The following is a 23,763-nucleotide window of genomic DNA, read 5'->3' as shown; positions in this document are numbered from 1 at the left end:
TTTTCTTTTCTCTTTCCTCTTTCTTTTCACATTTCTTCCCTTTGATTTTTTTCTTTCCTTACATTTTCCTACCTAATCTTAAAGAATTTTTCATGTTCCTTCTGTCATTTATGGAAAACAATAAAAAACCACCATGTTTCAGATCCCGACTGCGTACATTCAGGTACAATGATATTTTTGGTTTATTCTTAAAGTTGCTCTCTCCTCACGGCCAACTGAAAAAATTAACCTGCAAGGTCAGTAAATTGACACTGAAATGAATCAAGCTATTTTGGGCAAAAGCTGGAAGGAGAAGGAAATCTGAATTAGCAATCTTGCTGATGCAAAGGAGATCAGCTAGCTAGCTCAGTCTGCCATGGAAATATGCATTAGTGGTCTTCGATAAAAGAGTAAAAACTTATCTGGTTTCTGCAGGAAGCTCAGATGAGACTGAATACACTGCGGGAGAGGAGAAAAACAACACTAATACCATTCACGTGTTGTGTCACCTCAGGCAGGGAGGGCAGTCTCTGTTTCAGGTAACGTAGGCAGTTTCCTAGGGAGGATGACAGGGCATCTCGGCAGCGTCTCCTGAAGCAGAGACCACTCCTGTGCACTGCGGCCTCTCAGGAACTTTTTCGGCTTCATTTCCGGCCCCCAGTGCTGTGTGGTGGGGTAAGGAAGAGCCTGTCAGCCAAAAGGCCCATGATGCATAGGGCTGTATAGCCAGGGCACTCTTGCTGCTCTCGGCCCAGGGGGGCCATGGGAAAGCAAAGGACTGAGCAGCTCCTGATACCTACCCCCAACTTACACAAGTGCAGTGATCCCCAAAAAGCTCCTACACGGGTTTACATCACCTCGCTCCTTACCTTCCCTGCCCTGGCTATAGTGTAGGAAGCGAGTGCTCGAGTGCTGGGCTGGTGACTTGAAAGAGAAGGGCAGACGGAGATGGAGCAGCAGTTTAGGGGCAAGAGAGCTCAAGGGCTGGCTTCCTGGGGATGGAGAAAGCCAGTGGGATTGTGCCTGAACGGGAAGGTGCTGGAAGCAAGCAACACACAAACAGGAGAAGAAGTGGCATGCAACCACATGGCAAGAGCAGCTGAGTGTCCAGATGGAGAGGCGAGACCAGAAGAGGGGCCCACAGCCCCGGGGAAGAACCCAGCCCCTCCTACACAGGATGCTGAGCAGATGGACAGACAAGCTGGCACAGCATGCAACTGCTTGAGACAGCAGCACGGTGGGGAGGGAGAAGGTGGGACAGCATGGCTCCCCCACTGCAGGTAGTCTCTCCCCATCTCTCACCTGTACAGCCTTTTGCTGAAAGAGTCTCACGGGTGACTCTTGCCCCCAACACCACAGGAGCAGAATGCCTTCTTTTTCAGGTGTGCTGCTGCCTCTGGCCTAGCCCTGACCATCCGTCTTTCCAGACACAGCTTTCTCCTCCCCATACTCAGGGTGGGAGGAGAGGCTGGCTTTGGGAGCAGAGAGAACCCACATTGGCCCCCAGTCACAGTCACAACCCTACCAAAGCTGCTGAGATCCCACCAGCCCTGTGCACCTCTTCTCCCCCTTGCTCCCACCAAACTCTACCAAGCAAACTGTTGTTGGACTCTCAGCCTATGACCAAATCCTCCCAGCCCTCTAGGGAGCCCCCCTGCTCCCCACCCTGCCCCACAGCCTTTCCCCAGCTCTCCTCTCACCCCAGAGCCCACCGGCATCAGTGCCTGCTGCGCCGCTCCTGGCCCACCACTGCCAAAACACCTTCAGCCTCCTTCTGGCTGCAAAAATGACTCGGGACTGTCGTGGTTTAACCCGGCTGGCAACTCAGCACCACGCAGCCGCTCGCTCACTCCCCCCTCCCTCAGTGGGATGGGGGAGAGAATCAGAAAGAAAATAAAAGGTTAGAGCCGAGGGCTGAGATAAAGACAGTTTAATAAGAGAAAATAATAATAATAGTAATAATGAGAATGATAACAAAATATACAGAATATACAACACGAATGATGCACAATGCAATTGCTCACCACCCGCCGACCGATGCCCAGCCCATCCCGAGCCGCAAGCAGTCCCCAAGCCGCGAGCAGTCTGCCCGCAACCGACTGACCGACTAACTCCCCCCGAGCATGATGCTATATGGTATGGAATAGCTCTTTGGTCAGTTTGGGTTAGCTGTGCTAGCTGTGCTGTACTCCCAGCTTGTTATGCCCCTGGTCGAGCAGGAGAAGCTCAAAAAGTCCTTGCGTAGTCTGAGCACTACTTGGCAACAACTAAAAACATCAGAGTGTTATCAACATTCTTCTGGTACTAAATCCAAAACACAGCACTATGCTAGCTACTATGAAGAAAATTAACTCTATCCCAGCCGAAACCGGGACAGGGTCATCAATTTCTTTTTAGGATTATTAGCACATCACTATTGCCTCTTGGTTATGGCTGTGAAAGACCCTTAGCCTTCAGTTTCTCCATCTGTGCACTGAGATGCAGGCTCACATTTCAGTGTTTTAAGTTATGACCATTATCTTATTCCCCAGTTCTTCATTATGGTCCTGATGAAAAATCAACAGAGGCTTTCCCCCGGCTGCAGTGCCTTCTGGATCAGACCCGCAGTCTCGGCACGGCAGCATCTGGCGTGTTGCTCGGTGGTTTGAGCGAGACGTTGGCCAAAGCGAGTTCAGGAGAAAATGGCCAATAATGTTCGAGGGCAGGGGCAGAGCGTTGTGGAAGCAATCAGCGGTGGGAATTTAAAAGGCACCATGAGATAGAGAGCAACAGCTCCCTGAAGTGGTTCAGACGTCCCTTGCAAGAAGATTTAAATGTGGATAGCATGGCTAATACCGTGTCCAGCTTGGCTGAATAAGCACACAGGCGACAGACCAGGTAAGAACAGAGAGAGAATGGAATGAAATTTAGGACTAAACACCAAGGAAAAAAAAAATCCCCAGGCAGACCACAGCTTAGCTTCTGGAATACTCTCCAATAGAAATGAATGCCAAGCTATCAATTGGTATATTTAAATGCAGATTTGGCAAAGCACCAATAAGTATTCTATTGGGAACAATTCTACAGTGACAAGGCTATGGATGCTCTTACAAAGACTTTTTTCAGTGCTAGACTTTGTGATTTTTAGGATACTAAATAGAAAAATGACAATCCTTCCCTCCTCTGAGATAAAAACCAAAGGAGCCATGCCAAATTACTGTACCATATATGCAAATATCTGAATGCAAATTATGTTGTTATCCTTGTCTATACTCCCAAGGAGCCATAGCATCTTTTAAGCTCTTTCTTCTTCACATACAGTGGATGTAGCCATCCATGACAAATTTGTGTTTTCTTTTCTGAGAAGTAATATACTGTATTCCTCAGTGGCAGAGAAGCAAACGGAGCTGCCATTTACAAAATTTAAATGTTTACACCCAGAGGGCAATTAAGTCAGTTTTACACGATAATGCTATAAATGAAATGCTAATAAGTACTGTAAATGGCCATGTAATCACATCCTATCATTTGCCAATTATTGGGGGGGAGGGGGAGAGCCAAAAGCCAGCTGTAGCGCTGAAGATGATGTACTACTTTAAATGAGCAAATGCAGGTACTGTGTAATGCGCAGCCCTGACAGTGGCATTTTATAGCAGGAATTCAATTTTCTAAGCAATGTCTGATTTCACCTTTTATTATCATGTCAGTAATAATAATAATTTGCTCTGACACAGGCGTTTTCTTACAAGGATTGCCAAGGGATTTATAAAGCTGGAAGCTGGGATTTCAAAGGAACGGGAGGGCACGCTTACCTCAGCAGCTGTACAATGCCCAGGGGTGGCTTTGCCCGGGCTCCAAGGCTGTGGTAGAACACCGTGCTCTGGATGTCATGTTTAGATGTTTTGTTGTCCAATTGCATCCATGTGAGACGTCCTTAAGAGCAACTTATTTGCCATAGCCCTGTGCCTAAATGGTTTCCGGACCATCCCTCTTTCTACCACCTCAAGGGGCAAGCGTAGCCAGCTCTCAATAGCATGGGGACTTACCTTCAGCAAGGGCTCAGACTCTTAAATTTTAGGGGACTTCAGTAAAGCTTTTCTGAATGTCACAGATTAAACCAAATCAGGCTGTGAACTGCTCTGCATGTGAAACCTTCATAAACAAACCAGACTCTGGCCACAGAAGACACTCACCATGGAAAAGAATATGAACCACACATTGAACTACGGGGAACTACAGTTGTACCCCATTACACACATGGGTAAACAGAAAGCAAAGCCCACATCTGACTTCTTCTCCAAATTGAGCCTTCTCCCAGAGTCAGGCAGGGCCCTGAATCATTTCTGCTAGCACCAGTCAGTTGCCACAAAACCTGCTTGCCGATCCAGTGACTGAAGGTCAGAATTTCACTTGGTCAGGAACACTTTCATGGCCAAAGTTTGGGGGGCACTGGGGAGGGAAATTGTTGGGTTACTGAGACAAAAAAAAATATATAATCAAAGATTCACCAAACTAACAATTAAATGGATATCTCTCGCCATATCTATTACAGCATAAAGTCTAAAGCAGAAGAGAAGGCACCTTGTCTTAGTCCTAGGGTCTACCTATGTGAAGGTGCTGCTTCCCAAAGCCAGCATAGTTTGTGCAAAGCAACCAGCAGAGAGGGGAGGAAGAGCCTTCCATGCTGGTGCAGAACTGTGCTGTTCCACAACAGCAGCAGACACCTATTTCACACCAAAAATGCAGATTCAGGTGCCTCAGTGCCAACCTGTCTTTTTTGCTAGTGCAGCAAAATAATTGTCTTTTCATCATAATGGGAACTGGGTCAGGCACTTTAAGGCTGTAATGCCTTCTTCAAGCCATGAAAAGCCACATCAGATATCAGAATGCATAAAATTTGAAAATAATACCTCTGACATTTACTCTTTCAGCCTTTGAGCCTTCAGGGATCACATTTTCAAAATCCTCTCCACCACTAAAAAAAGATCAGGAACTTTCTAAACAAAGCCCAAGAATCTCACCTAAACATACAACTCCAGAAAATGAGATTTTTTTTTTTTTTTACAGTAAAAAGAATCAATGGGCATACAGCGACACAGAACCAGCAAAACTGTCCATAGGTAAAGACTAGAGTGAACAGGGAGCCTCGTGTTCGGAGCTGCACCAGAAGACAGCAAATGAAATAGGAATTACAAGACTATCCCAAGAACTACACCAATTTTATATACTTACACTATTTCGCAAGTTAAAGGCCTTCAGATACTCAGGACAGTTTTGTGTCTGAGAACCTAGGACAGGATAACAAAACTGACAATACTATCATGTTATATTTCTAACGCTGAACTAAACTATAGTGCTTCTGACCAGGCTTTGCTAGTCAGACCCTGAATTTTCTACATCCTCTTCCTTTATGGGTATTGATCATGAGCACTGGCCAGAAGACTGCAATAAACATGCATAATAAACAAATATGCCTACTGTATAGGAGAAAATTACTTGACAATGATAGTAATTAGCAGGCAATTTCCATGCTTCCATTCAAGACCACGAAACACTTTTTTGTTCTTATTGTGACAGCTGAAGTATGACAGACAAAGCAAGTCAAGAGCTTCACCTCTGACTCGATGTAAAGAGAGACAAAAGTTCTACAATTCGCCATGCAAAGTATGTTGTTATATTTTATACAACTGGGCAGCCTTGGGGAATAAGGCAGCAAAGATTCTAAAAAAACCACAGAAATTACAAATCATGTCAGAAGAGTCCACCTGCCCACCAGCATTCAGTGAGCAAGACATTGGTACACACTGGTCAAGAAGCCTCACCTATTTTAGCAGTCATGTAATCAAATCTGCAGCACTTGTATCCTGGATGAGTAAGAAAAGGGTGAGCACCCCTGTGGCAACCCAACCTGAAGTCTGGGGTTGGTTTTGACCTTGACTGCCCCCATGAGGAAGGCAAAGTGGGGGGGGAAAGGTTTAAAATTCACCTTTGCATTTTGCCTGCACTCGCACAGGCACCGCAGGCATGGCTGGAGGCTCTGCTCAGTGTCTCGATTACACTGACAGGCACTGGTTTGAGTGCACGTTTGATCCTTGGGTTTTGCCTCCCAATGAATAAAGTGAAATACTTCTCTTCAGTGGACTCCATACATCTCCTTGCCTGCATGAACTCAAATCCACGAATACTACCAGTAGGACTACAAGCAAAACATTGGGTTTTCATTTTTCTTTCCAGCCCTGCTCAGCTTGAATTCATCGCCATATAGAGTTACGTGACCATCCAAATGAAAAAACAGGAAGCGCAGTCAAATATTTGAAAGACCAGCACCACATCTACCACCTGACTGTATATGATGACCAAGCCTGCCAACATGACCAATCGATACGCTCAATATGCTCCACACCGGCATGCTTTGCTTACCTTTGTGACCCAAACTCTGACTATATTTGCAACAAAGAGCACACTCCACCATGCACAGCCAAGGCTTCTTTAGCACAGCCCTCATGGCTGGAGAGGAGCAGGGGTTTCGGAAGGCACCATCTCGGTGCTTTCCCTCAGACCAACTACCAGAAGAGAGCAAGCCTGCTGAGGAAAGGAGAAGCAGGCCACCTCCATATCACCTACCATAGCTCGGAGAAATGTACTGACAGCCAGGAGCTCGTGGCTGCAGCTTCGGCTGGAAGACTGCCTGTAGGGGACACGGTAGGGGAAGACACAAGTCAAGGAGCTGCGGTGTGTTTGATCTACTGCACGTTAAAGCATTCTGAAAACCACGAACAAGAATTGGGAAACAGCAGTGGCAAAGCTTCCCCCACGCAACATTTGCTCACTTCACACTCAGCAACAGCTTTTTAAATCCTTCCTCCCACTGTGAAAGGCAGCTCCACACAGAGGAATTAAAAAATTCACTAGCATTTCTTGTACAGTGTTTAATACCCACATTACTCTGTCAGTACGTGGACTTGTTTTCTACTTGAAAGCTTTCCAATTTCATCCTGCATGAAACACTAGTAAAGTTGCGGAGGGAAGCAAATCCCAAGGAGTTTACATGAGCTGTGCATATTAGAAAAAAAACCCAAACCACATTAAACAGGGAAGCCAAAAACACAGCAGGGATATCAAACAACTGATTTGCTTAAGCAACAGAAAACAAATGGGAGGAAATTTCAAACAGGTAAAAGGGACGGTGCATGTGGATTCGCATGGCTAGGAAGAGAGGTTTAGCACCTTTCTCATGCAGATGGGAAAACTGAAAAATACCTTTTGTAAAAATTATGCAGGAGGCATTCACATCTGAGCACAATTCACAAATCAAAGAGGACTTATTCACAAGATGGAAGAGTTCCCCTTTCACTGGTTTTCCCTGCCTTTCACAGCCTCCCACTGGTAGGCATCCAAAGCCAGCTCAGGGCCCAAAGGTGAGCAAGCCATCCTGGGTTCAAGCAAACAGTGCAGGGGTGAGACAAGAATCTGGCTCAGCATTCAGTGTTTTGGGTTTTGGTGGGTTGTTTTGGGTTTTTTTTGCAACAGTAAAGAAATAAAAGCCGTAACACTCAGTTTAACTCACAAAAGGAAATAAATATGGCTCGGTATGCTCAGAGAACAGAACTGTTATTTAGAGAAATGCTATTTCTACATATTGCCATTACTTTTCAAAATGCATATTTTTAATGGAACAATGCAGAATAGCAAGATACGCGTAATATGCATACAATGCATAACAGATTCATATTTTCAGTGGTTGAAGAACCATTCATAATTATCTTCATTTCTCCTGAACCCAGTTCTAGAAGAGCTACAAAATATTTCATACACTCAGAATACATCTACATTCTTGTAATGCAGTCTGCTCTAGATATATGTGTTAGAAAGAGTTATAAGGTGAGCAATTATAGCTGAGCTCCACATAGCCGGTAGCCAAAGTACAAAAAATATGCAAGACCACAGAGATTTAGAATGAGGAGAGAAATATATTGTTTTTATTAAAATGCATTAGGATCTCATTTGTCTAATTCCCAGTTTAATGATGCGGCCTCTTGGCAGAAAAATAGCTTTTCCACTAGTTAACTTGATTCTGTTGAGGGTGGATTTTTTTCTAAACAGAAAACCTTTAACACCAAATTGATTTTTTTTCTCTGTTCAAATGAACAAGCCCAAACAGAAAGATCTTTTTTTGTGGGAATACTTTTACTGGGGAGAGGGATTTTTGTCTGTTCTGTTTTGGGGAAAGGTTCTGTGAAATGGATCATCACTAATCTAAGTTACTTCTAACTGTAGTAGCCTATTTCCATGAAATTATTCCTGAGTGAGATGCCATTTTATTTCAATGGAAAAATAACTGTTGAAATGCCTCATTTCTTCCTATTGATTTGAAAAGCAGCCAAAAGATCATTGTCTTGAACCTTTTGCAAATTTGTGACATAGCAGTAAGTTATTGACATAAACAGCTTCAATATTAAACTACTAAAAAGTTAACTCCAGGAAGATCTATTGAGCATTATTTGACCAAAAAAAAGAAACTAAGTTGGGAAAGTCAAGACTTTATGTACTATCATTTCCTTTTTTGATTTCCCCATAAACTATTTAATACATTATTTCTCTATGTTGTGTGTTCAGTCAGAGCAAATGTTAAAACACAGTTTTCATCTCAAAATGAAGACGTAATTTAAAGTTATCAGTAAAGGAACACAGATTAATCTTTACCCCAGGTTTGAAGCAGCAGGGAAGTCATAATGATCAGGAGAGAAGAAAAGGGAAGAAAACACCGGGGGGGGGGGGGGGGGAGAAGGGGATGAGCAGACAGAGGTAAGCAAACAATCTGAGCAAACCCAGCGTGTCAAGCCCCAGACACACACCACCAGCACCTCTACACCCCATTCCTAATGAGAGTTAACTTGCTGTGACATTACAGCATTTCTCACGTTTTGACATATCAGTCGGGACCCACTTTCTGCACCATTTATCTCATTTCAAATGCAGTTTTGCAAACTCATTCATTGGGAAATATTTATATTTTCACACATTTAGTTAGCTACAAAGGGGCAGAGATGAGATTAAAATTCCCACAAAGCAAATGTTTTTGAAAGATACAGCTGTTCAGAAGCACAACCCATTGTGGAGCTTCTTATCAAGCTATTACGAGAAGTAGGTCACTGCAGCTCCGACTATTCAAATGTCACTCCTTCCTTCCAAGAATCAATCACTGCTAGGTCTTGGCTAATAAAAGGCAACTCTCCAGCAAAGGAAAAAAACAGAGAGAAACAATTTCCTAAAACGTCAATGGCTCCTCACGAAAGCTGTACTGACTTTGCGGTATCTGCTGGTAGATAATTGTTATAAGGAGTGTAACCGGGAAGGTACCTTTCTTCAAGTAATGCTGCTGGGTTTCTCATACATTGTTTAATTTTTAGGCAGTGCCCTGGTTTCGTCTGGGATAGAGTTAATTTCTTCCTTCTGGCTGGAACAGTGCTGTGTTTTGGATTTAGTACCAGACTAATGTTGATAACACACTGATAGCTTAGTTGTTGCTGAGCAGGGCTTGCACCAGTCAAAGACGTTTTCAGCTTCCCATGCCCTGCCAGCAACAAGCCAATGCAGGTGATCCCAGCTGGCCAAAGGGCTATTCCACACCATAGGACCTCACGCCCAGTATATAAAGTGGGGGGAGTTGGCCAGGGGGCAGTAATTGCTGCACGGGGACGGGCTGGGCATCGGTCAGTGGGTGGTGAGCAAGTGCATTGTGCATCACTTGTTTTGCATATTCTTTTATCAGTATTATTATTATTTTCCCTTCCTTTTCTGCCCTGTTGAACTGCTTTTATCTCAATCAACAATTTTAACTTTTTTTTTCCCTGATTCTCTCCCCCATCCCACAGGGGAGGGGGGAGGAAGCAAAGAGCTGTGTGGTATTTAGCCGCCTGCCGGGTTAAACCACAGCAGGGAGGTTTGTTGGCTTGAGTCAGCTATCCCTAAGATGTTTTTCTTTTTCCTTGTACAATACCCTCACTTTTATTCCTAAGCATGGATTAAGCCCATGCTATCATGCTGAGGCTGTTTTCCAACCCTTCACCTCCCACCATCTTACAAATAAAAGAATATTCCCATTTCCTCTCCTGTGGTTGCTCCCTGCTTTGCAGAGGACATCCGATGCTATTAACAGGTCTCTGCACCGTACTGTTTCCCCCTTGCAATTCTCACAGAGGACATCAAGAATATGAGAAAAATGTGAAGTGCAATAAGCTCACTTCTGTTATCCCCTGCCTTTCTAGGTAGGGCAGACTAACATAAGAAACCAAACCAAACCAGAGGTGATTACCCAAAGTCCCCGAGGCTCTCTGCTTATATTCTAAGGAGCTCGGGGTTTAGCAGTTACTTGCTCTGTGTAGTCCAATGCTGACTCTAGCAAGCTTCTTTGCTACAACCATAACCTGGTAACACAGTAGAAATTTCTGTGAGTTGACTCTCAGTGTCAGGGCACATGGAGTAACAATTTATCAGCTGAAAATTCATTGCCATTTTGCTTTAAGTATCTCCCTTGCTCCTGGAGGTGCTCCACAACACACTACAGACTTGCAGGTTAAAGAGGCCAAAGGAATTCTAACTGGCCCTGAAATTAATAAATAAATATGAGGGGGGGAACAAGAAGAATGCGGGAATGCTCTTCATGCTTTTTCATGTCATTAGTGCTTGGTACCAAATTACGTCCCATTTTCTGTTCCAAGGTAAATAACGAGTGCATTCTGTGTCCTCCAGCATTAGTATAAGTAGCCCTTCCTATACTGCCTGTCTTCACGACCTTGCAGGGATGAAGATATACACATGGCATCAGTACCCTTCAACTGAGCTGAAGCTCTGTACACTCCCAGTATCTGCTCACACTGTCCTTCAGCCACCGATATACACATGGCATCAGTACCCTTCAACTGAGTATCTGCTCACACTGTCCTTCAGCCACTGAACCAAAATCCTATGACCAAAGAGCTGGTGAGCAGTTCGGGCCCTTCAGCACAGACTTATATTACACTAGCGTAGCCAAGACATCTGCCCCGTGACCTACAGGAGTCATCTTCATGGAATGGAAGCCAGAGACCAGAACATTCCAAAGTGCCTTAAATGTCACTAGGGGTCTACATTTTGGCACCCAAAGGTCACCGTCAGTGACCATCCCTTCAATCTGAGTACAAGGGGATTACTGGTCTGACAGTTTCAAGATGTCATCTTCCCCTGCTTCCTCTAAAGTTAAGGGAGATTGGATGCTCAGTAAATCGTTTGGTAAGTCAGGCTAGTGCAAAGCAAAGCTGCTTAAATCTCATATGTAAACAGCTAACTGAACTGTCTAATGGTTACAGAGGCCGCCTTCTGAGAATAAACAAACTTTCTTTGCTTCTTTTGATACCTTCACAGGTCACGAGCCACAAGAACGCAAAACAGAGAAAACCAGCAGAGGCAAGAGAGAGTTACAGGGATTCAATCTGAAGCAGAACAATCAAAAGACTGCTGGAGCTACTAGACTTCCAGCACTTTTAGTTTTAACCTACAGCAGCAACACTGAAACAATGCTGACCTGATGGCGATGCTACATCCCGCTTGCCCTCAGGCAGGATACCTGACCCGAAAAACCATGGCCAGGCCTGGGCTCCACGAGAGGAATGCAAGGCAACACCTGAACCCACCTGCTTCCCCGCAGAACAAGCACAAGAGCAGCAGCTCCCAAGTCTGCCACTGAGGTCCCAAAACGAGCCCAGGCAGACCACAGCCCGTCCTGCACCCAAGCCTGTCAACAAGTCATGGCTCGTTATCAATAAAGATACAAAGCGCGTATCTGGCAGATGATGGGTAGCAGATGGTCAAAAACCCAAATGAAATATCTAATTAACCATAAATCTGTATTCACTGAGTGACATCTGTCAAGAAACCCATGCTTGCCTGGGCTGATGGGGATATTATGAAGTGTGAAGTTACGGCCTTTAAATGCATCCCTTCAGCTGACAGCGTGGTAGATGGTATGGGCCTCACTGCCTCGTAGCACCCTCAGCACCATGCAAGCATTCACCGTGATGTAGGATTTATTTATCACCCATACTTGCCTGCAAGCAGAGGGGAGCCAAACCCTGAGGATCTCAGATTAGGAGGTCCCTGACACAAAAGTGATGTTTGGTTTTTTTTCTTTTTACTTACTGGTGTTTGACAGTTGCTCTCAACAGCTCCAGCTCCAGCAGTGGCTCCTCCTGCCTTTCCTCCCAGCCAGGGAAAACCCCACCTCGAAGCAGTTTACTCCAGGGCCAATTCTGGAAGGACAGGCCTGAGCGTGAAGACTTTCTAGGAAGAGACACATAGGGATTTTTAGTCAAAATGGTGCTGTTCTCTTCAAAACTTCAAACTGCTGCCTAAGTTTGTTTGCCTTTCTTCTAAAGAGAATAAAAGTATTTAATATAAAAGGAGACATCTATTTGCACTTGCTGCTGGCTTTTTAACTGCTTGGTCCGTACCCCTGAAAAAGCAACTTATTCCTCCTTGCCACTGACAAGGAGTTTATTACGCAGGCAGCAAAGGGCATCTGCTTGGCCTTTGTCCATGGAAAAAGCAAATAATGGTGCCATATTATAAGAAAAAAAGAATCTCATCATATTGCAGCACAATGTACAGCATTATAAAAGCAAAACATGATATTACTCTGCAGCACAAAGTCATTTTCTCGGAACTCATCTGGGTTATGTGAAATGGCCTTGTTCAATACTCTAATGATTGACAGACATGATATAAAATACCAAGATGGATGAGTTGCAGGGCTCCGATTCCTCCCACCATTCGTGGGATGAGCCAGTCCCGACAGGAAAGAGGTATTGAGCTGTCATCGGAAACCGCAGGACAGCAGCTTCGCATCTTTTAACAGAAGGAGAGAGATAAGGTCAAGAATTTTAGGTCATCGCTTTATGTACAGATATATAAATTCCTGACGTGCCATACATTTTTATTTTTTAGATCACTACGTGTCTTCTCCCTACCGCTAGACACGAGGCGTGACAACGGCAAACAAAGTTATTTTCCCCAACGCTACTGCGAGCGATCGTCTCATACAGCCGGTGCTATCAGCAGCGTTAAGACGAGCAGTTCCTGAGCTTGCACCGACATCGCTGACACCATGGCATTAAGTGTGCTAACCCGAGTGATTCCCATTATGTGGCACCTCAGCAAATTTATTAACGTTACCATAAACTAACAGCAGCAGCTCGCAAGTCCCTCATGCTGGCTTGTATTGATTTGGAAACATGCTGGTTCAGAAAAAAAAAAAAAAAATAGCACGACTTAAAATCTGAATGTAGTTGTGCATCAGTCATAATATTTGCTAGTTTACTGGTGTTACACCTTACTCCCTACTCAGGAAAATAAAGAGACTTCAGAGAGTTGTTTTCTGGGACTATAATCCACCTAGCTGATGTATCCATACAGGGAAGGTGCCTTAATACATCCTTAAGACAACTCCAGTCTGGATTCGTGAAAATTATCTGGGCTTGACAAGTTTTCAGCTTTCACCTGCAAAACCTCTTTTCTTTCTTGCCTGCTGGTCTTCCTTGCTCACTCCTTCCTGCTTTTCTGCCATTATCCGACTCACAATGTTAAACATCGCGCCATTTGGGATACGCCATGAGGAAGATGCTCTACAGGATACACCGGTGGTGGCCCAGCGTAGCAGGAGACATGCACTCTGCACTCCAAAAGGCAGGTGGTCATCCTCCCAGCGCTCCAGGGGGAAGTTATGCACTAAGCTGGGTGGGGATTTACTTTTAAGCTATCTTATATTTAGCTACCCCAAGTCAGGTGTCTTACCCAGACCTGGAAGCAGGTGAAGGTGGGCACCGTAGTTTGCAAACTGCAACTTTGTACCTCGGCTTTTCTCACAGTCGCTTGCTCAAGGCAGATGCTACCTTATCAGTAAATAATCCTTCAGTTGAGGATTGCAGAGGCTTGTCTGGAGAGGGTGGGACTCAGCAAGCAACCAGACGCCAGATCCTCTTGTCAAGGAGAGGCGCAAGTCCCAGCTAACAACTCATCTTCCCAACCTTCCCGTTTGGATGTTAAGCAAGCCTGACACCACCAGCCCATCTAAAATGCTTCTCCCACCCTCTGCCACCTCATAAATGAGTGGAGAGGTGATGTTGAGAGGTGTGATTTATCTCACTGGAATGTCTCTCCATAGCCCTGATTTTAAAGTAGCGGAACTCTTCAAACGACTGAATGAGTAAAGTGGGAACAAACAACTTATTTTCTAAGCTCTCCTTACAACCTTCACAGTCCATGTGTTCTCCGTATGCAAAGTACCCCACATTTATATTTCACCGGAAGAAACCCTGACCAGCCAAGTCACCCAATTACAATAAAATGCAGATAAAACATGCTTTAAAGTCTAGAAAGACAGAAGAGATGTTTCAGTCAAGCTGGAGGGATACACAGATTTATTTTTTTTTTTCCAAAGAAAAACCTACCCAAAACCCACTTTGCTAATCCTGTTGTTCATTGCTATACCTTAGCAAACACCTAGTATTTGGATATCCTTGATATCCAAGTATCAAGGATATCTTGCAAAAATCAACAGAGAAAAAAAAATGCAGATTGCTGTTTATTATCTTCCTCTGTAGATACCTTTCCTGCTGTCCCCAGCTTCTTAAAAATAGCAGGGAAACAGAAGCACTATAATAGGCACCAGTGAGTTATAGCAGAAGTTAGAGGGTGAAGGACTCTGCTCTAGCAATGCTGGGGAAGGTATTGAAAGGTGAACATTAGAGGAGAAAGGTTTCAGAGAGCTTCTGAGGTAGGAAACTAAAATTTCAAAGGAAAGGGAACCTTTCACAGAATGAAACGAGTGAGGAAAAGGAAGCACACAGCCTGCAACACAAAATTTACACCTCTATAAAATACACCCATTTCAATGTTGCTTTCAGCAATTCAAATGGGAACCGTTTGTGAGAGTCTCTAGGAGAGACTGGACTGTTTTTACCACATTGCATCAACAGATACGGATACCGTTAGCATTCTGTTGTATATTCACTGCCTGGTTATCATTACCAAGGTGTTTCTCACCAGGGGAAGCTGTTTCCAGACAGCACAAACAGCAGCAAAGCTCAGCTACTTTGTCTGCAGGCAAGCAAAGACAAGCAATCCCCATACCCACCTTAAAAGAGATTATTGGCAGCCCCAACACACCTATAAGCGGAATTAACCCAGTCAATCATAGAAACACGAACAAGAAGCAGAAAATATGTGTGTCTCTCCAGATTTCTTCCACCGCAAAACTCATAAAACAACGAGAATAGCAAATGGCCTCTGCAGCATCAGAGCAAACCTGTACAAATCGTATGAACAAACAGCTGAGGAAGTACGTAAGGGGGATGCCCTCTGAGAATGCAAGTATCTTTATTTTATTAACTGTAAGAGGCCCTTCATGCTGGATTCACATCCACGTAAATCAGAGCCTATCAGTGACATTTTTGCACAACTCCAGTCCAAAACAGAATAGACCAAAAAAGCTATTGAAGCACATATATATCAGTTTGTTTTCAATTATGAGGTAAATGCAAAAATATCAGCACAAGGTTTTCCCGCTGTTTAACGCTTTTTGCTTTCTCTTAATGCTAGTATTTCTTCTCTCCGGTATGATGACAGCAGCAGAGCATGCTCAATATATTGAGCATCAAGATTTATTTGCTTAAGACTTGCCCGGAGGAACAGTAAGTTTGACATTTACCAAAACAAGAACTCATTTTCTAGACTGTTAGTCACTGTACACTTTCATTACTGTAACCAGAGGTCCCACGTGCCCTATCTCAGGTAAACAGAAATTGAGAAGGCAATGGCCAACCTAAAAGAAGTTTGGCTTAACCACCCCCACATCATGGAGGAAGGGCACTGGCACTCGGAACCAGAATCACGGGGGGGCGGGGGGGGTAGCGCTGACACAGCTCTCATGTGGTCACAGTTTAGGATTAAGCCAGGCTGGCTGGCCAGAAGCAGAATTGATGCAGCCAAGGCAGGCTGAGGTCAGGAACAAGAGAAGGGAGGTGCCCACCCACCCTCCCAAGGAGCAGCAAGAATTATGGTCATGGGACAGCACAGAGGTCACAGTGCCAAGGGGTCCTAAAGAAGCAGGCAAGGCCAGAGTAACATCAGACAGACACAGTGTGGAATGGTGTAGCAGGAATAATGCCAAGGACTAAGGCTTTGGCTTGAGTAAACAGGATTTGGGGAAAAGGTTAAGAATTAAGGTACAGAGTGTGACCTCGATTCAACCTGTCAGGGCAAGCCAGCTGTGTCCGGCAAGAGATTGACCCAGAAGCATTGCCTAAATTGGCAGACCAGAATCAACTGGTTTAATCATGCAACCATCATCTCTTAAACCGCTTCCCTGCCTCATTCACTGGAAACCGTAACTTCTTCAGTAAAGGAGACAGGGCTCCACTAGGAGGTAACCTCCTTTGCATGCATTGCTTGAAACTACCGTAGTCCGCTGTTCACCTTGTGCCTTGCAAAATGAGTCTCTGTGGAAAATAAGAGCCCTTCCAAGAAAACGCACCATGCCTGAACATAGCTTCTTAGTGCTTCACTTTGTAACGTTAGGCTTCTGTCAGGATTGGATTTCTGGTGTAGTTTCCCAATTAAAAATAAAAGAATAAAACAACCTTTTCTGTGTAGCATCATCAGTGTCCCCCCATCATACATGATCAGCAGAACATGAACCTTGAAGCGATGGCAACAATCTCCTTCAGTTAAACAAACAGAGGAACAGTAGTGACTGCAGGCCAGCGCGATGACTGGTGAATGGGAACCAGACTTCAAGCCCCAGCTCCATAGCTGCTTGCACATGGCAACACTCAGCCTCCGGGGTTGAATCCCAAGTGCTCTTCAGAATTTGGAGCAATCATGCAGCAAGTGCTCTTGGAATGCATTTGTGGGCACATAGAGGTGGTGATTGGAAAAAGCAAGCATGGATTTACCAAGGGTAAAATGGTGCTTGACCAGCCCAATAAAATGACTGAATCTATGATCAATTGCACAGCATGCATCATTCACCTCAACTCCTGCAAGGTTTCCACATGGGTCTCCACAGCATTATTCTACACCAGTTAGAACATTATGGTCTGGATGAGCAAACAGCTAGGTGGTAAAGATTTTGTTGGATGACTGAGTTCAGAGAATCTTGGCTAATGGGTCATTGTCTACCTGGATACCAGCAACACACAGGGTACTGCAAGAGTCTACTGGCACCTGTCCTGTTTAACACCTTTATCAATGACCTGAAGAAGGTGACAGAGAGCAATCTTGTCACAGGTATGCAGATGACAGCAAATTAGTGGGATCGGCTGATACACTCAAGAGCAGGGCTGCCATTCGGAAGGATCTAGGCAGGATGGAGGAATGGGCTGACAGGAACCTCATGAAATTCAAAAAGAACAACTGCACAGTCCTGTACCTGGGTGGGCTTAACCCCTGCAGTGATACAGGTTGGGGACTGACCGGTTGGGGAGCAGCTCTGCTGAAAAGGACTTGGGGATCTTGGTGGACAGCAGGCTGCACCCAAGCCAGCAGTGGGCCCTGGCAGCAAGGCAGGGCAGCAGTGTCCTGGGCTGTATGAAGCGGAATATGGCCAGTAGATTGCAGGAAGGAATTGTCCCCCACTACTCACCATTTTTTGCACATCATCTAGATAGTGTGTCCCTTTTTGGTCTTCCCCAATAGAAGGAAGACATCAATAAACTGAAACAAGTCTGGTGGATGGACACCAAGATTGTCAGGGGCTAGAGCACTTGCCCTGTGGGGACAGTCTGAGGGAATGAAGCTTGTTCAGCCTGGAGAGAAACTCATAAGCTTAAAGAACTTGCAGATCTGAAAAATGCTAAGAAAAGACAAAGCACCATCATGAGCTCATGGCAATTCCTACTCTAAAGGATTAAAATCAGAGTAGTGACTGAAACAGGACCATACCCAAAGCATGTCCAAATTTAACATTAACTAATTTAAGAGCCAAAGCACAAGCCACGCCCACAGATTTGGCCTGACAGACCAGAAACACCTTTATTAAGTGCAATTAATTTAATAAAGGCTCCCAGAGAGAGGTTCTTATCCATGTGGTACACAAGTGCAGTCCTCTGCAAGCACTGATAAAAGGTTTTCCCAGCTGACGGTGCTGAGAATGTCAAAGCATCATCAAAGCAAAAAGCCCATTCCTGCCACAGAAGCGACCTGTACAAGAGGAAGCATGCAAGTGTCCAAGTTTTTGCCTCTGCCCGCTTGTGATCTTTTTGCAGGCTCAGTATCAAAGCAGATTTCCCTAGGATGACACAGTCAGAACAGTTTATACTACAGAGCCTACCTTACACACTCACTGCCCCGGAGCATACCAGGCCAAGAGTAGACATATCGTTGCCCCATAGATACCATAAATTGTTATCAATTCCTGCCATGTAACACACAGGCTAGCCTCTGCGGCCCAGGTGACTGCAGACAGGGAGCAAAGCTGTGCCTTCTCCTCCCAACCTGAGGTCTCGGCAGCTCTTGAGCCTGAGGCCATAGCACTGCCACCTCCCCCTCTCCTTGCTCTGCCTGTGTTTGTGCAAGCAAACACAATTATCCAGAGAGGGGGTTACTCAGCGATTTCCCACTAACTCATACGCTCCTGTTAGTGTATTTAATCAGCGCTCCCACCAGAGCGAGTCTGCATGGAGTTCATGTGTAGTAGAACAAGCTACTTGGCAATACTGATGTGCAGCAACAGAAATGAACAGCGAAAGCATCGCCAAGGCTATGCTCGAGCTTTGCCAAGTTATGAAGCACGTGCGGAGCACTACCAGAGTAGGACCCACAGCCTAGGAGGCACCTGGAAACAACGATGAGGCTGACCGGGAGCAGCCGTCCTGGCCACCGTGTCATGGCTCTGGCTGTACCAGTTACAGTGCCATGATGACAGCCTGTAGCCCACTGGTCCCAGTTTGGGGGGGTGTACAGGGAGGGAAGCCCTGCAGGCGTTACTCCACCACACAGCACTGACCCAGCTGTGCAGCCCCTGACATCCAGAAGCAGGGTTTGACTCTGCAAGTGAGACACAAACTGTGAGCACACGGCAAGTACTTGCCTCCTGGCAACTCAGGGGCTCCAGAAGCAATGCAAGGCCGCACGGAATACGTAACTGGTGAACACGTCGAATGAATCATCCAGTCCAGATCCCACACTGAACTTTTGCCCTTACATTCATCTGCAATTAACATTTGCATTAACAGGATCATTATTTTTATTCACTACAATCTGGAGAGGAAAAAATAAATCAGGAATATCTGCTACATAAAGTAACCTGTGATCACACTGATGAATCCTGTTCACTAATCCCCCTTCATAAGGTAAAAAAATAAATAAAATCTGTGTTCAAAAATAATAATAAAAAAAAAAAACAACTAATGCCTGTGCCTCAAAACCAGCTGCTGAGCAGACAGATGTTACCGCCCGGTAAGAATAATAAAATTAACTGAATAGAGGCAGACCTCAGCTTAAATCAAGAAACAAGGGATTAAAGTGCTGAGGGAAAAACAATCACAAGAGCAGACATTGCCTCACCCGCTCCGAACAGTACCTGTAATGGGCATCATTCAGCCTCTCCATCATGATGGGAAATTTAGCGTGCTGCTGGCAGGAACCTGATTCATTCTCCAGTCCAGGGAAGCCAACGGAAAACATGCTGAAGCAGGCCTTTTTTTATTTTATTTATTTAAAACAAGCAAGTTTGATAAACACACCTCAGAGACCTAGAGTCTAAACATAGGCAAGTCAGTTCAGCACGTAAACAGGGAATGCAGTGCCTGCTCAGGCCAGGACACTGTATATGTCTCTAAGAACCACCATCCTACAAGTCCAAAGCACTGAAGATTTCCCCTTTTAGCAGGGGACTGCAAGTGAAATTGCAAAACATTTCGGCTATTGCTAAACAGTATTTCTTGGTTACAAGGACTGCTGTGGGTCTTGCTTTAGCACAAAGGCCTTTTCACACTACACAGTGAAGTCCAAAAGCAGAGGTTATAAATGTAATATCAGCATTTGAAATCTGGCTGGCCAGCAATACCCCTCGATTTGCCAGCAGTAATTACTTTCTTCACAAGTTAAGTCACCTCAACAACTTTTCTGCCTTGCATTTTCCATTTTACTGTCTCAAGGATGTGCTTCCTAATTGTACAAACATTCTTTTAAAGGCTAGGAAAGGGTTAGCTAATTAGTGAATAACAGAAAAGTCATAAACGCTTTTCAAAACAGACATCACAGCAAAGAGCCACGACACAGCCCTGAAGCCGCCGGTGGGTCAGACAGCCAGTCCAGCCACTAAGGACTCTGCAGAGCTGCTCTCCGCTGTTTCTTCCAGCTCCATCCTACTTCTTCTTCCTGAAAGGCATGGGAAAGGTCCGAGTGGCACTGAAATAAAACCTGGGAGCAACTTAAGGAAGGACCAATTTGCCACACTTGGAACACTTCCTAGTTTATCGCGATACTCCTACCTGTGTCTCCAGTAGAAGAGATGAGTAGCTTAACCGGGCAAGGCTGCTGCTTCTGGCATATTTGTAGAGCCTAAGAGATATCAAGAGTAAGAAATACTGCCTGCCGAATGAAGCGGGAAATGTGATTTACTTCCAGGTTCCCTTGCCAAGGCCCATTTCTCAAATATCAGCTGAATTTATCCCAAGCACTGGTGTGCATAGCTCCAGTTGGATATGCCATTTATTTCATCCAAAGACAGGAACCCAGGAAGTGTTTTCACCTCTTTATAGATTTATTAAATTCTACTGGATTTAGGCCTAAGCTTAAAGTCTCTCTCAGTTTCTTTTCTGTCTGCCCCCCAGTTTGGGTCACAGCCTGAGAACGTTTCAGTACTCCGTGCTTACGTACAGTAAACCTGACCTCTAAGCAAAAAGAGCATTTAAACACAAGTAATGAGCGCCCTTAATATAAATGATTTTATTAGCAGAGCCACTATTCTTTCGGTAATTCAGTTTCACTTAACATCAGTGAGACACACACCCCCCCATTATGTATCTGGCTAGAGTTCCTTCATCCAAAGTACAAAGTGTCATCTCAGTTCACTGCTCCATTTAAAACTTGGTATCTCAAGTGCCAGAAGTCCCTGCCCACCATATGTAATTTGTGTTTTCAATCCATTCCCCCTTTCCTCTCACCTAACATCCTGCCCTTCAAAAAGCAGGGTGCAACCTTCGTGCACATTCACTCGACTTCTACTCTGCTTGTTTCTTGAAACTTGTGAAGTCATGAGTTACGGCCTCCACATGTTCCTAAATACCTGCACACTTCTTTCAAGCAAACTGGGATGGGGTTGTTTTTACAAATACAGTCAGTCCTCCCCTTGCTAGAAATATTTGGGCAGCCTGGCTCAAGTTTTCACCTCCCCTAAGAAACATTTGTAAAGCATTCCCACATCAGATCTGCAGATGAGTAAGCCTGGTTTTAGATATCATTTACCACCTGTGACTCTCCATGTTGCTTTACCAAGGAGGAACAGGTATTTATCTCAATGAATGATGGAGACAAATACATTCAATCCATAGCAATCTCAGTAATGACTCCTTCAGGTGACTGTGGGAACTCTGTTCACTAATTTAACTGGTGTGGGATCACCCTTTGGTAATTTTCAGGTGAGGAAAAATTACACAGAGAACATAATCTTGCCCGGTTCTTCACAAAAACAAACCACTCCAGAAATTTTAACTAACATAAGAAAAACATTTTGCATATTATTGGGTAACAGCTCCATTTCTGTAACAGGCTACCCCCAAGCCTCAAAAAGTTTGGTCAAGCCTTTGTTAATTACTGCCAGTTACTGTAAATTATTTTTCTCAACATAAAAGCAAGAAACTGTCTTTCCAGAAATACAGAGAAATTGAAATGGGACAAGTATAATATTATCATATCATCAGGTTTTGGTTTTGTAGGGGGTTTTTTGCAGCACCATTCACTATTTTTTTTTCCTCTGGTCTTAAGCAAATTGTGTGAGATATGTGTTAGAAAAAGGGTCTCCCTCAGTCTAGCAGACAAAGGCATAACAGTTTCTAAAGGCTGGCAAGCTACGCTGGCCACATACTCATTAGAAATAGTCTTTTTAAAAGTACTAAAGGCAGCAATTAACTGTTGGAACAACTTACTGAGGATGGTAATGGCTATCTCCATCACGGAAACTTTCAGCTAAAGCTGCTGGTTATGAAGTAGTAATTACATTAATGGAATTTCTGTGGTTGTCTTTATGAGTAAATTAAAATAGATTATCTGAATTTATTTATCCCCAGACCAGGATATAAATCTCCAGAGTTTATCACCCTCCTTTAAAGGCCAGTAAAGCTACACTTGTATTAATTTATCCTATATATTCAAAGCTCTAACCAAACTGACTTTTAAAAGCATGTCCAGTTTTCATCTTCATAGAATGAGGTCACTGAAAGCACGTACAAAACTGTAACAATCTGACGGCGGGAGGAAGACAGTTCAGACAAAGCATCCGTTCTGAAATGTTTCAAATAATTTTATTAAACAATCATGTTTTACATGTCATCAGACCTAACCCCTGAAGTGCAAAAATGTTTCTGAGGTATTAAGACTGGAGGAAAACAGGCACAGTATTGGTTGTTAGGGATACCACACTACAGCACAGTGGACCTTGCGAACAACGGGCCTTTATACAGCATTTGCAGGATCAGAGAAAACTGAGAACAAGTCTGTATTTATCTTTAGTCTTGAGAGCCAAAGAGCCCCGATCATTAGCCAGTTGTCACATCAATGAAAACAAAGACATGGTTTAACACAGCATGATGATAAATATCAGTGAGGTGTTTCTAGGCCAGTATGTACAGTACATGAAAGATGAAATTTAATTGCTGTATGTGTGACCAAAATCCCAACTGTCTATCCAGTCCAGCTTAATAGATGTTGTGTCTACAGTGGCCTCTCTAGCACCAGCATTTTTGTCTATTCTACACAGCTATGCCACTGCCCTGTGCTCCTGTTTGAGGGCACCCGGTCACTCACACTCACTTCAGGTAAGTCTGATGTTCATCAGATTAACTAGAGTCAACAGTACAGTACTGCTTGTGGCCTGTTATCCTTCTAGTTGCCCTCTTCCCCTCATCCATGCAGTGAAGAAGTCTAATCCATGCAGAAAATATGCTAAAGAAATAAGCATTGATTTACAACTCTTCATGTAGAAAGGAAAGCCTTATCCAAGAACTGCAAAACCGGCCCTTACGAATTAGGATATTAGTAAGACTTCTACTCAACTGCCAAACTGTGCTCAAAAATAATTTTGTATGAGGGAAGTTTGGTCGTTACATGCTTGTATTGGCTTGCCTTTTCGAAGAGTCAGTGGGAAAGGAATGCTTTTCCCCTTGTAGCAGTTCCCAGGGTAGGAAAATTTGACTGTAGGCTGCATCTGTGGCAATTCTGGACAGAATTTACTTTCTGCTTAGATTTAAAGTTAATTTAAAAGTTTAGTTAGATTAAGGTTAGATTTAAAGCTTGCAGATTCAATGATTTTGCTGGAAAAAAATTTTTCCGCCTCAAGAACTGCAGCGTTTTTCCCTGGGACCAACTGCAGTTTGCCCAAAACCATTTGACTCAAAGATAACCCGTCAAATTATGTCCTTCACATGTTATCATGACAATTTGATGGAAGATGTATCTAAGAAAACATTTCCAAGTGAATAATAAGCATAAGTCACTTTTTCTAAGTCTCTCTGGGGTTATTTTTAGCCAAGAAAGATGAAAACAAGTTCC

The sequence above is a fragment of the Egretta garzetta genome, unplaced genomic scaffold (genome assembly GCF_000687185.1).
Source record: "Egretta garzetta isolate BGI_Z169 unplaced genomic scaffold, ASM68718v1 scaffold367, whole genome shotgun sequence".
In the NCBI taxonomy this organism is placed as follows: Eukaryota; Metazoa; Chordata; class Aves; order Pelecaniformes; family Ardeidae; genus Egretta; species Egretta garzetta.
This window is presented reverse-complemented; position numbering follows the sequence as displayed.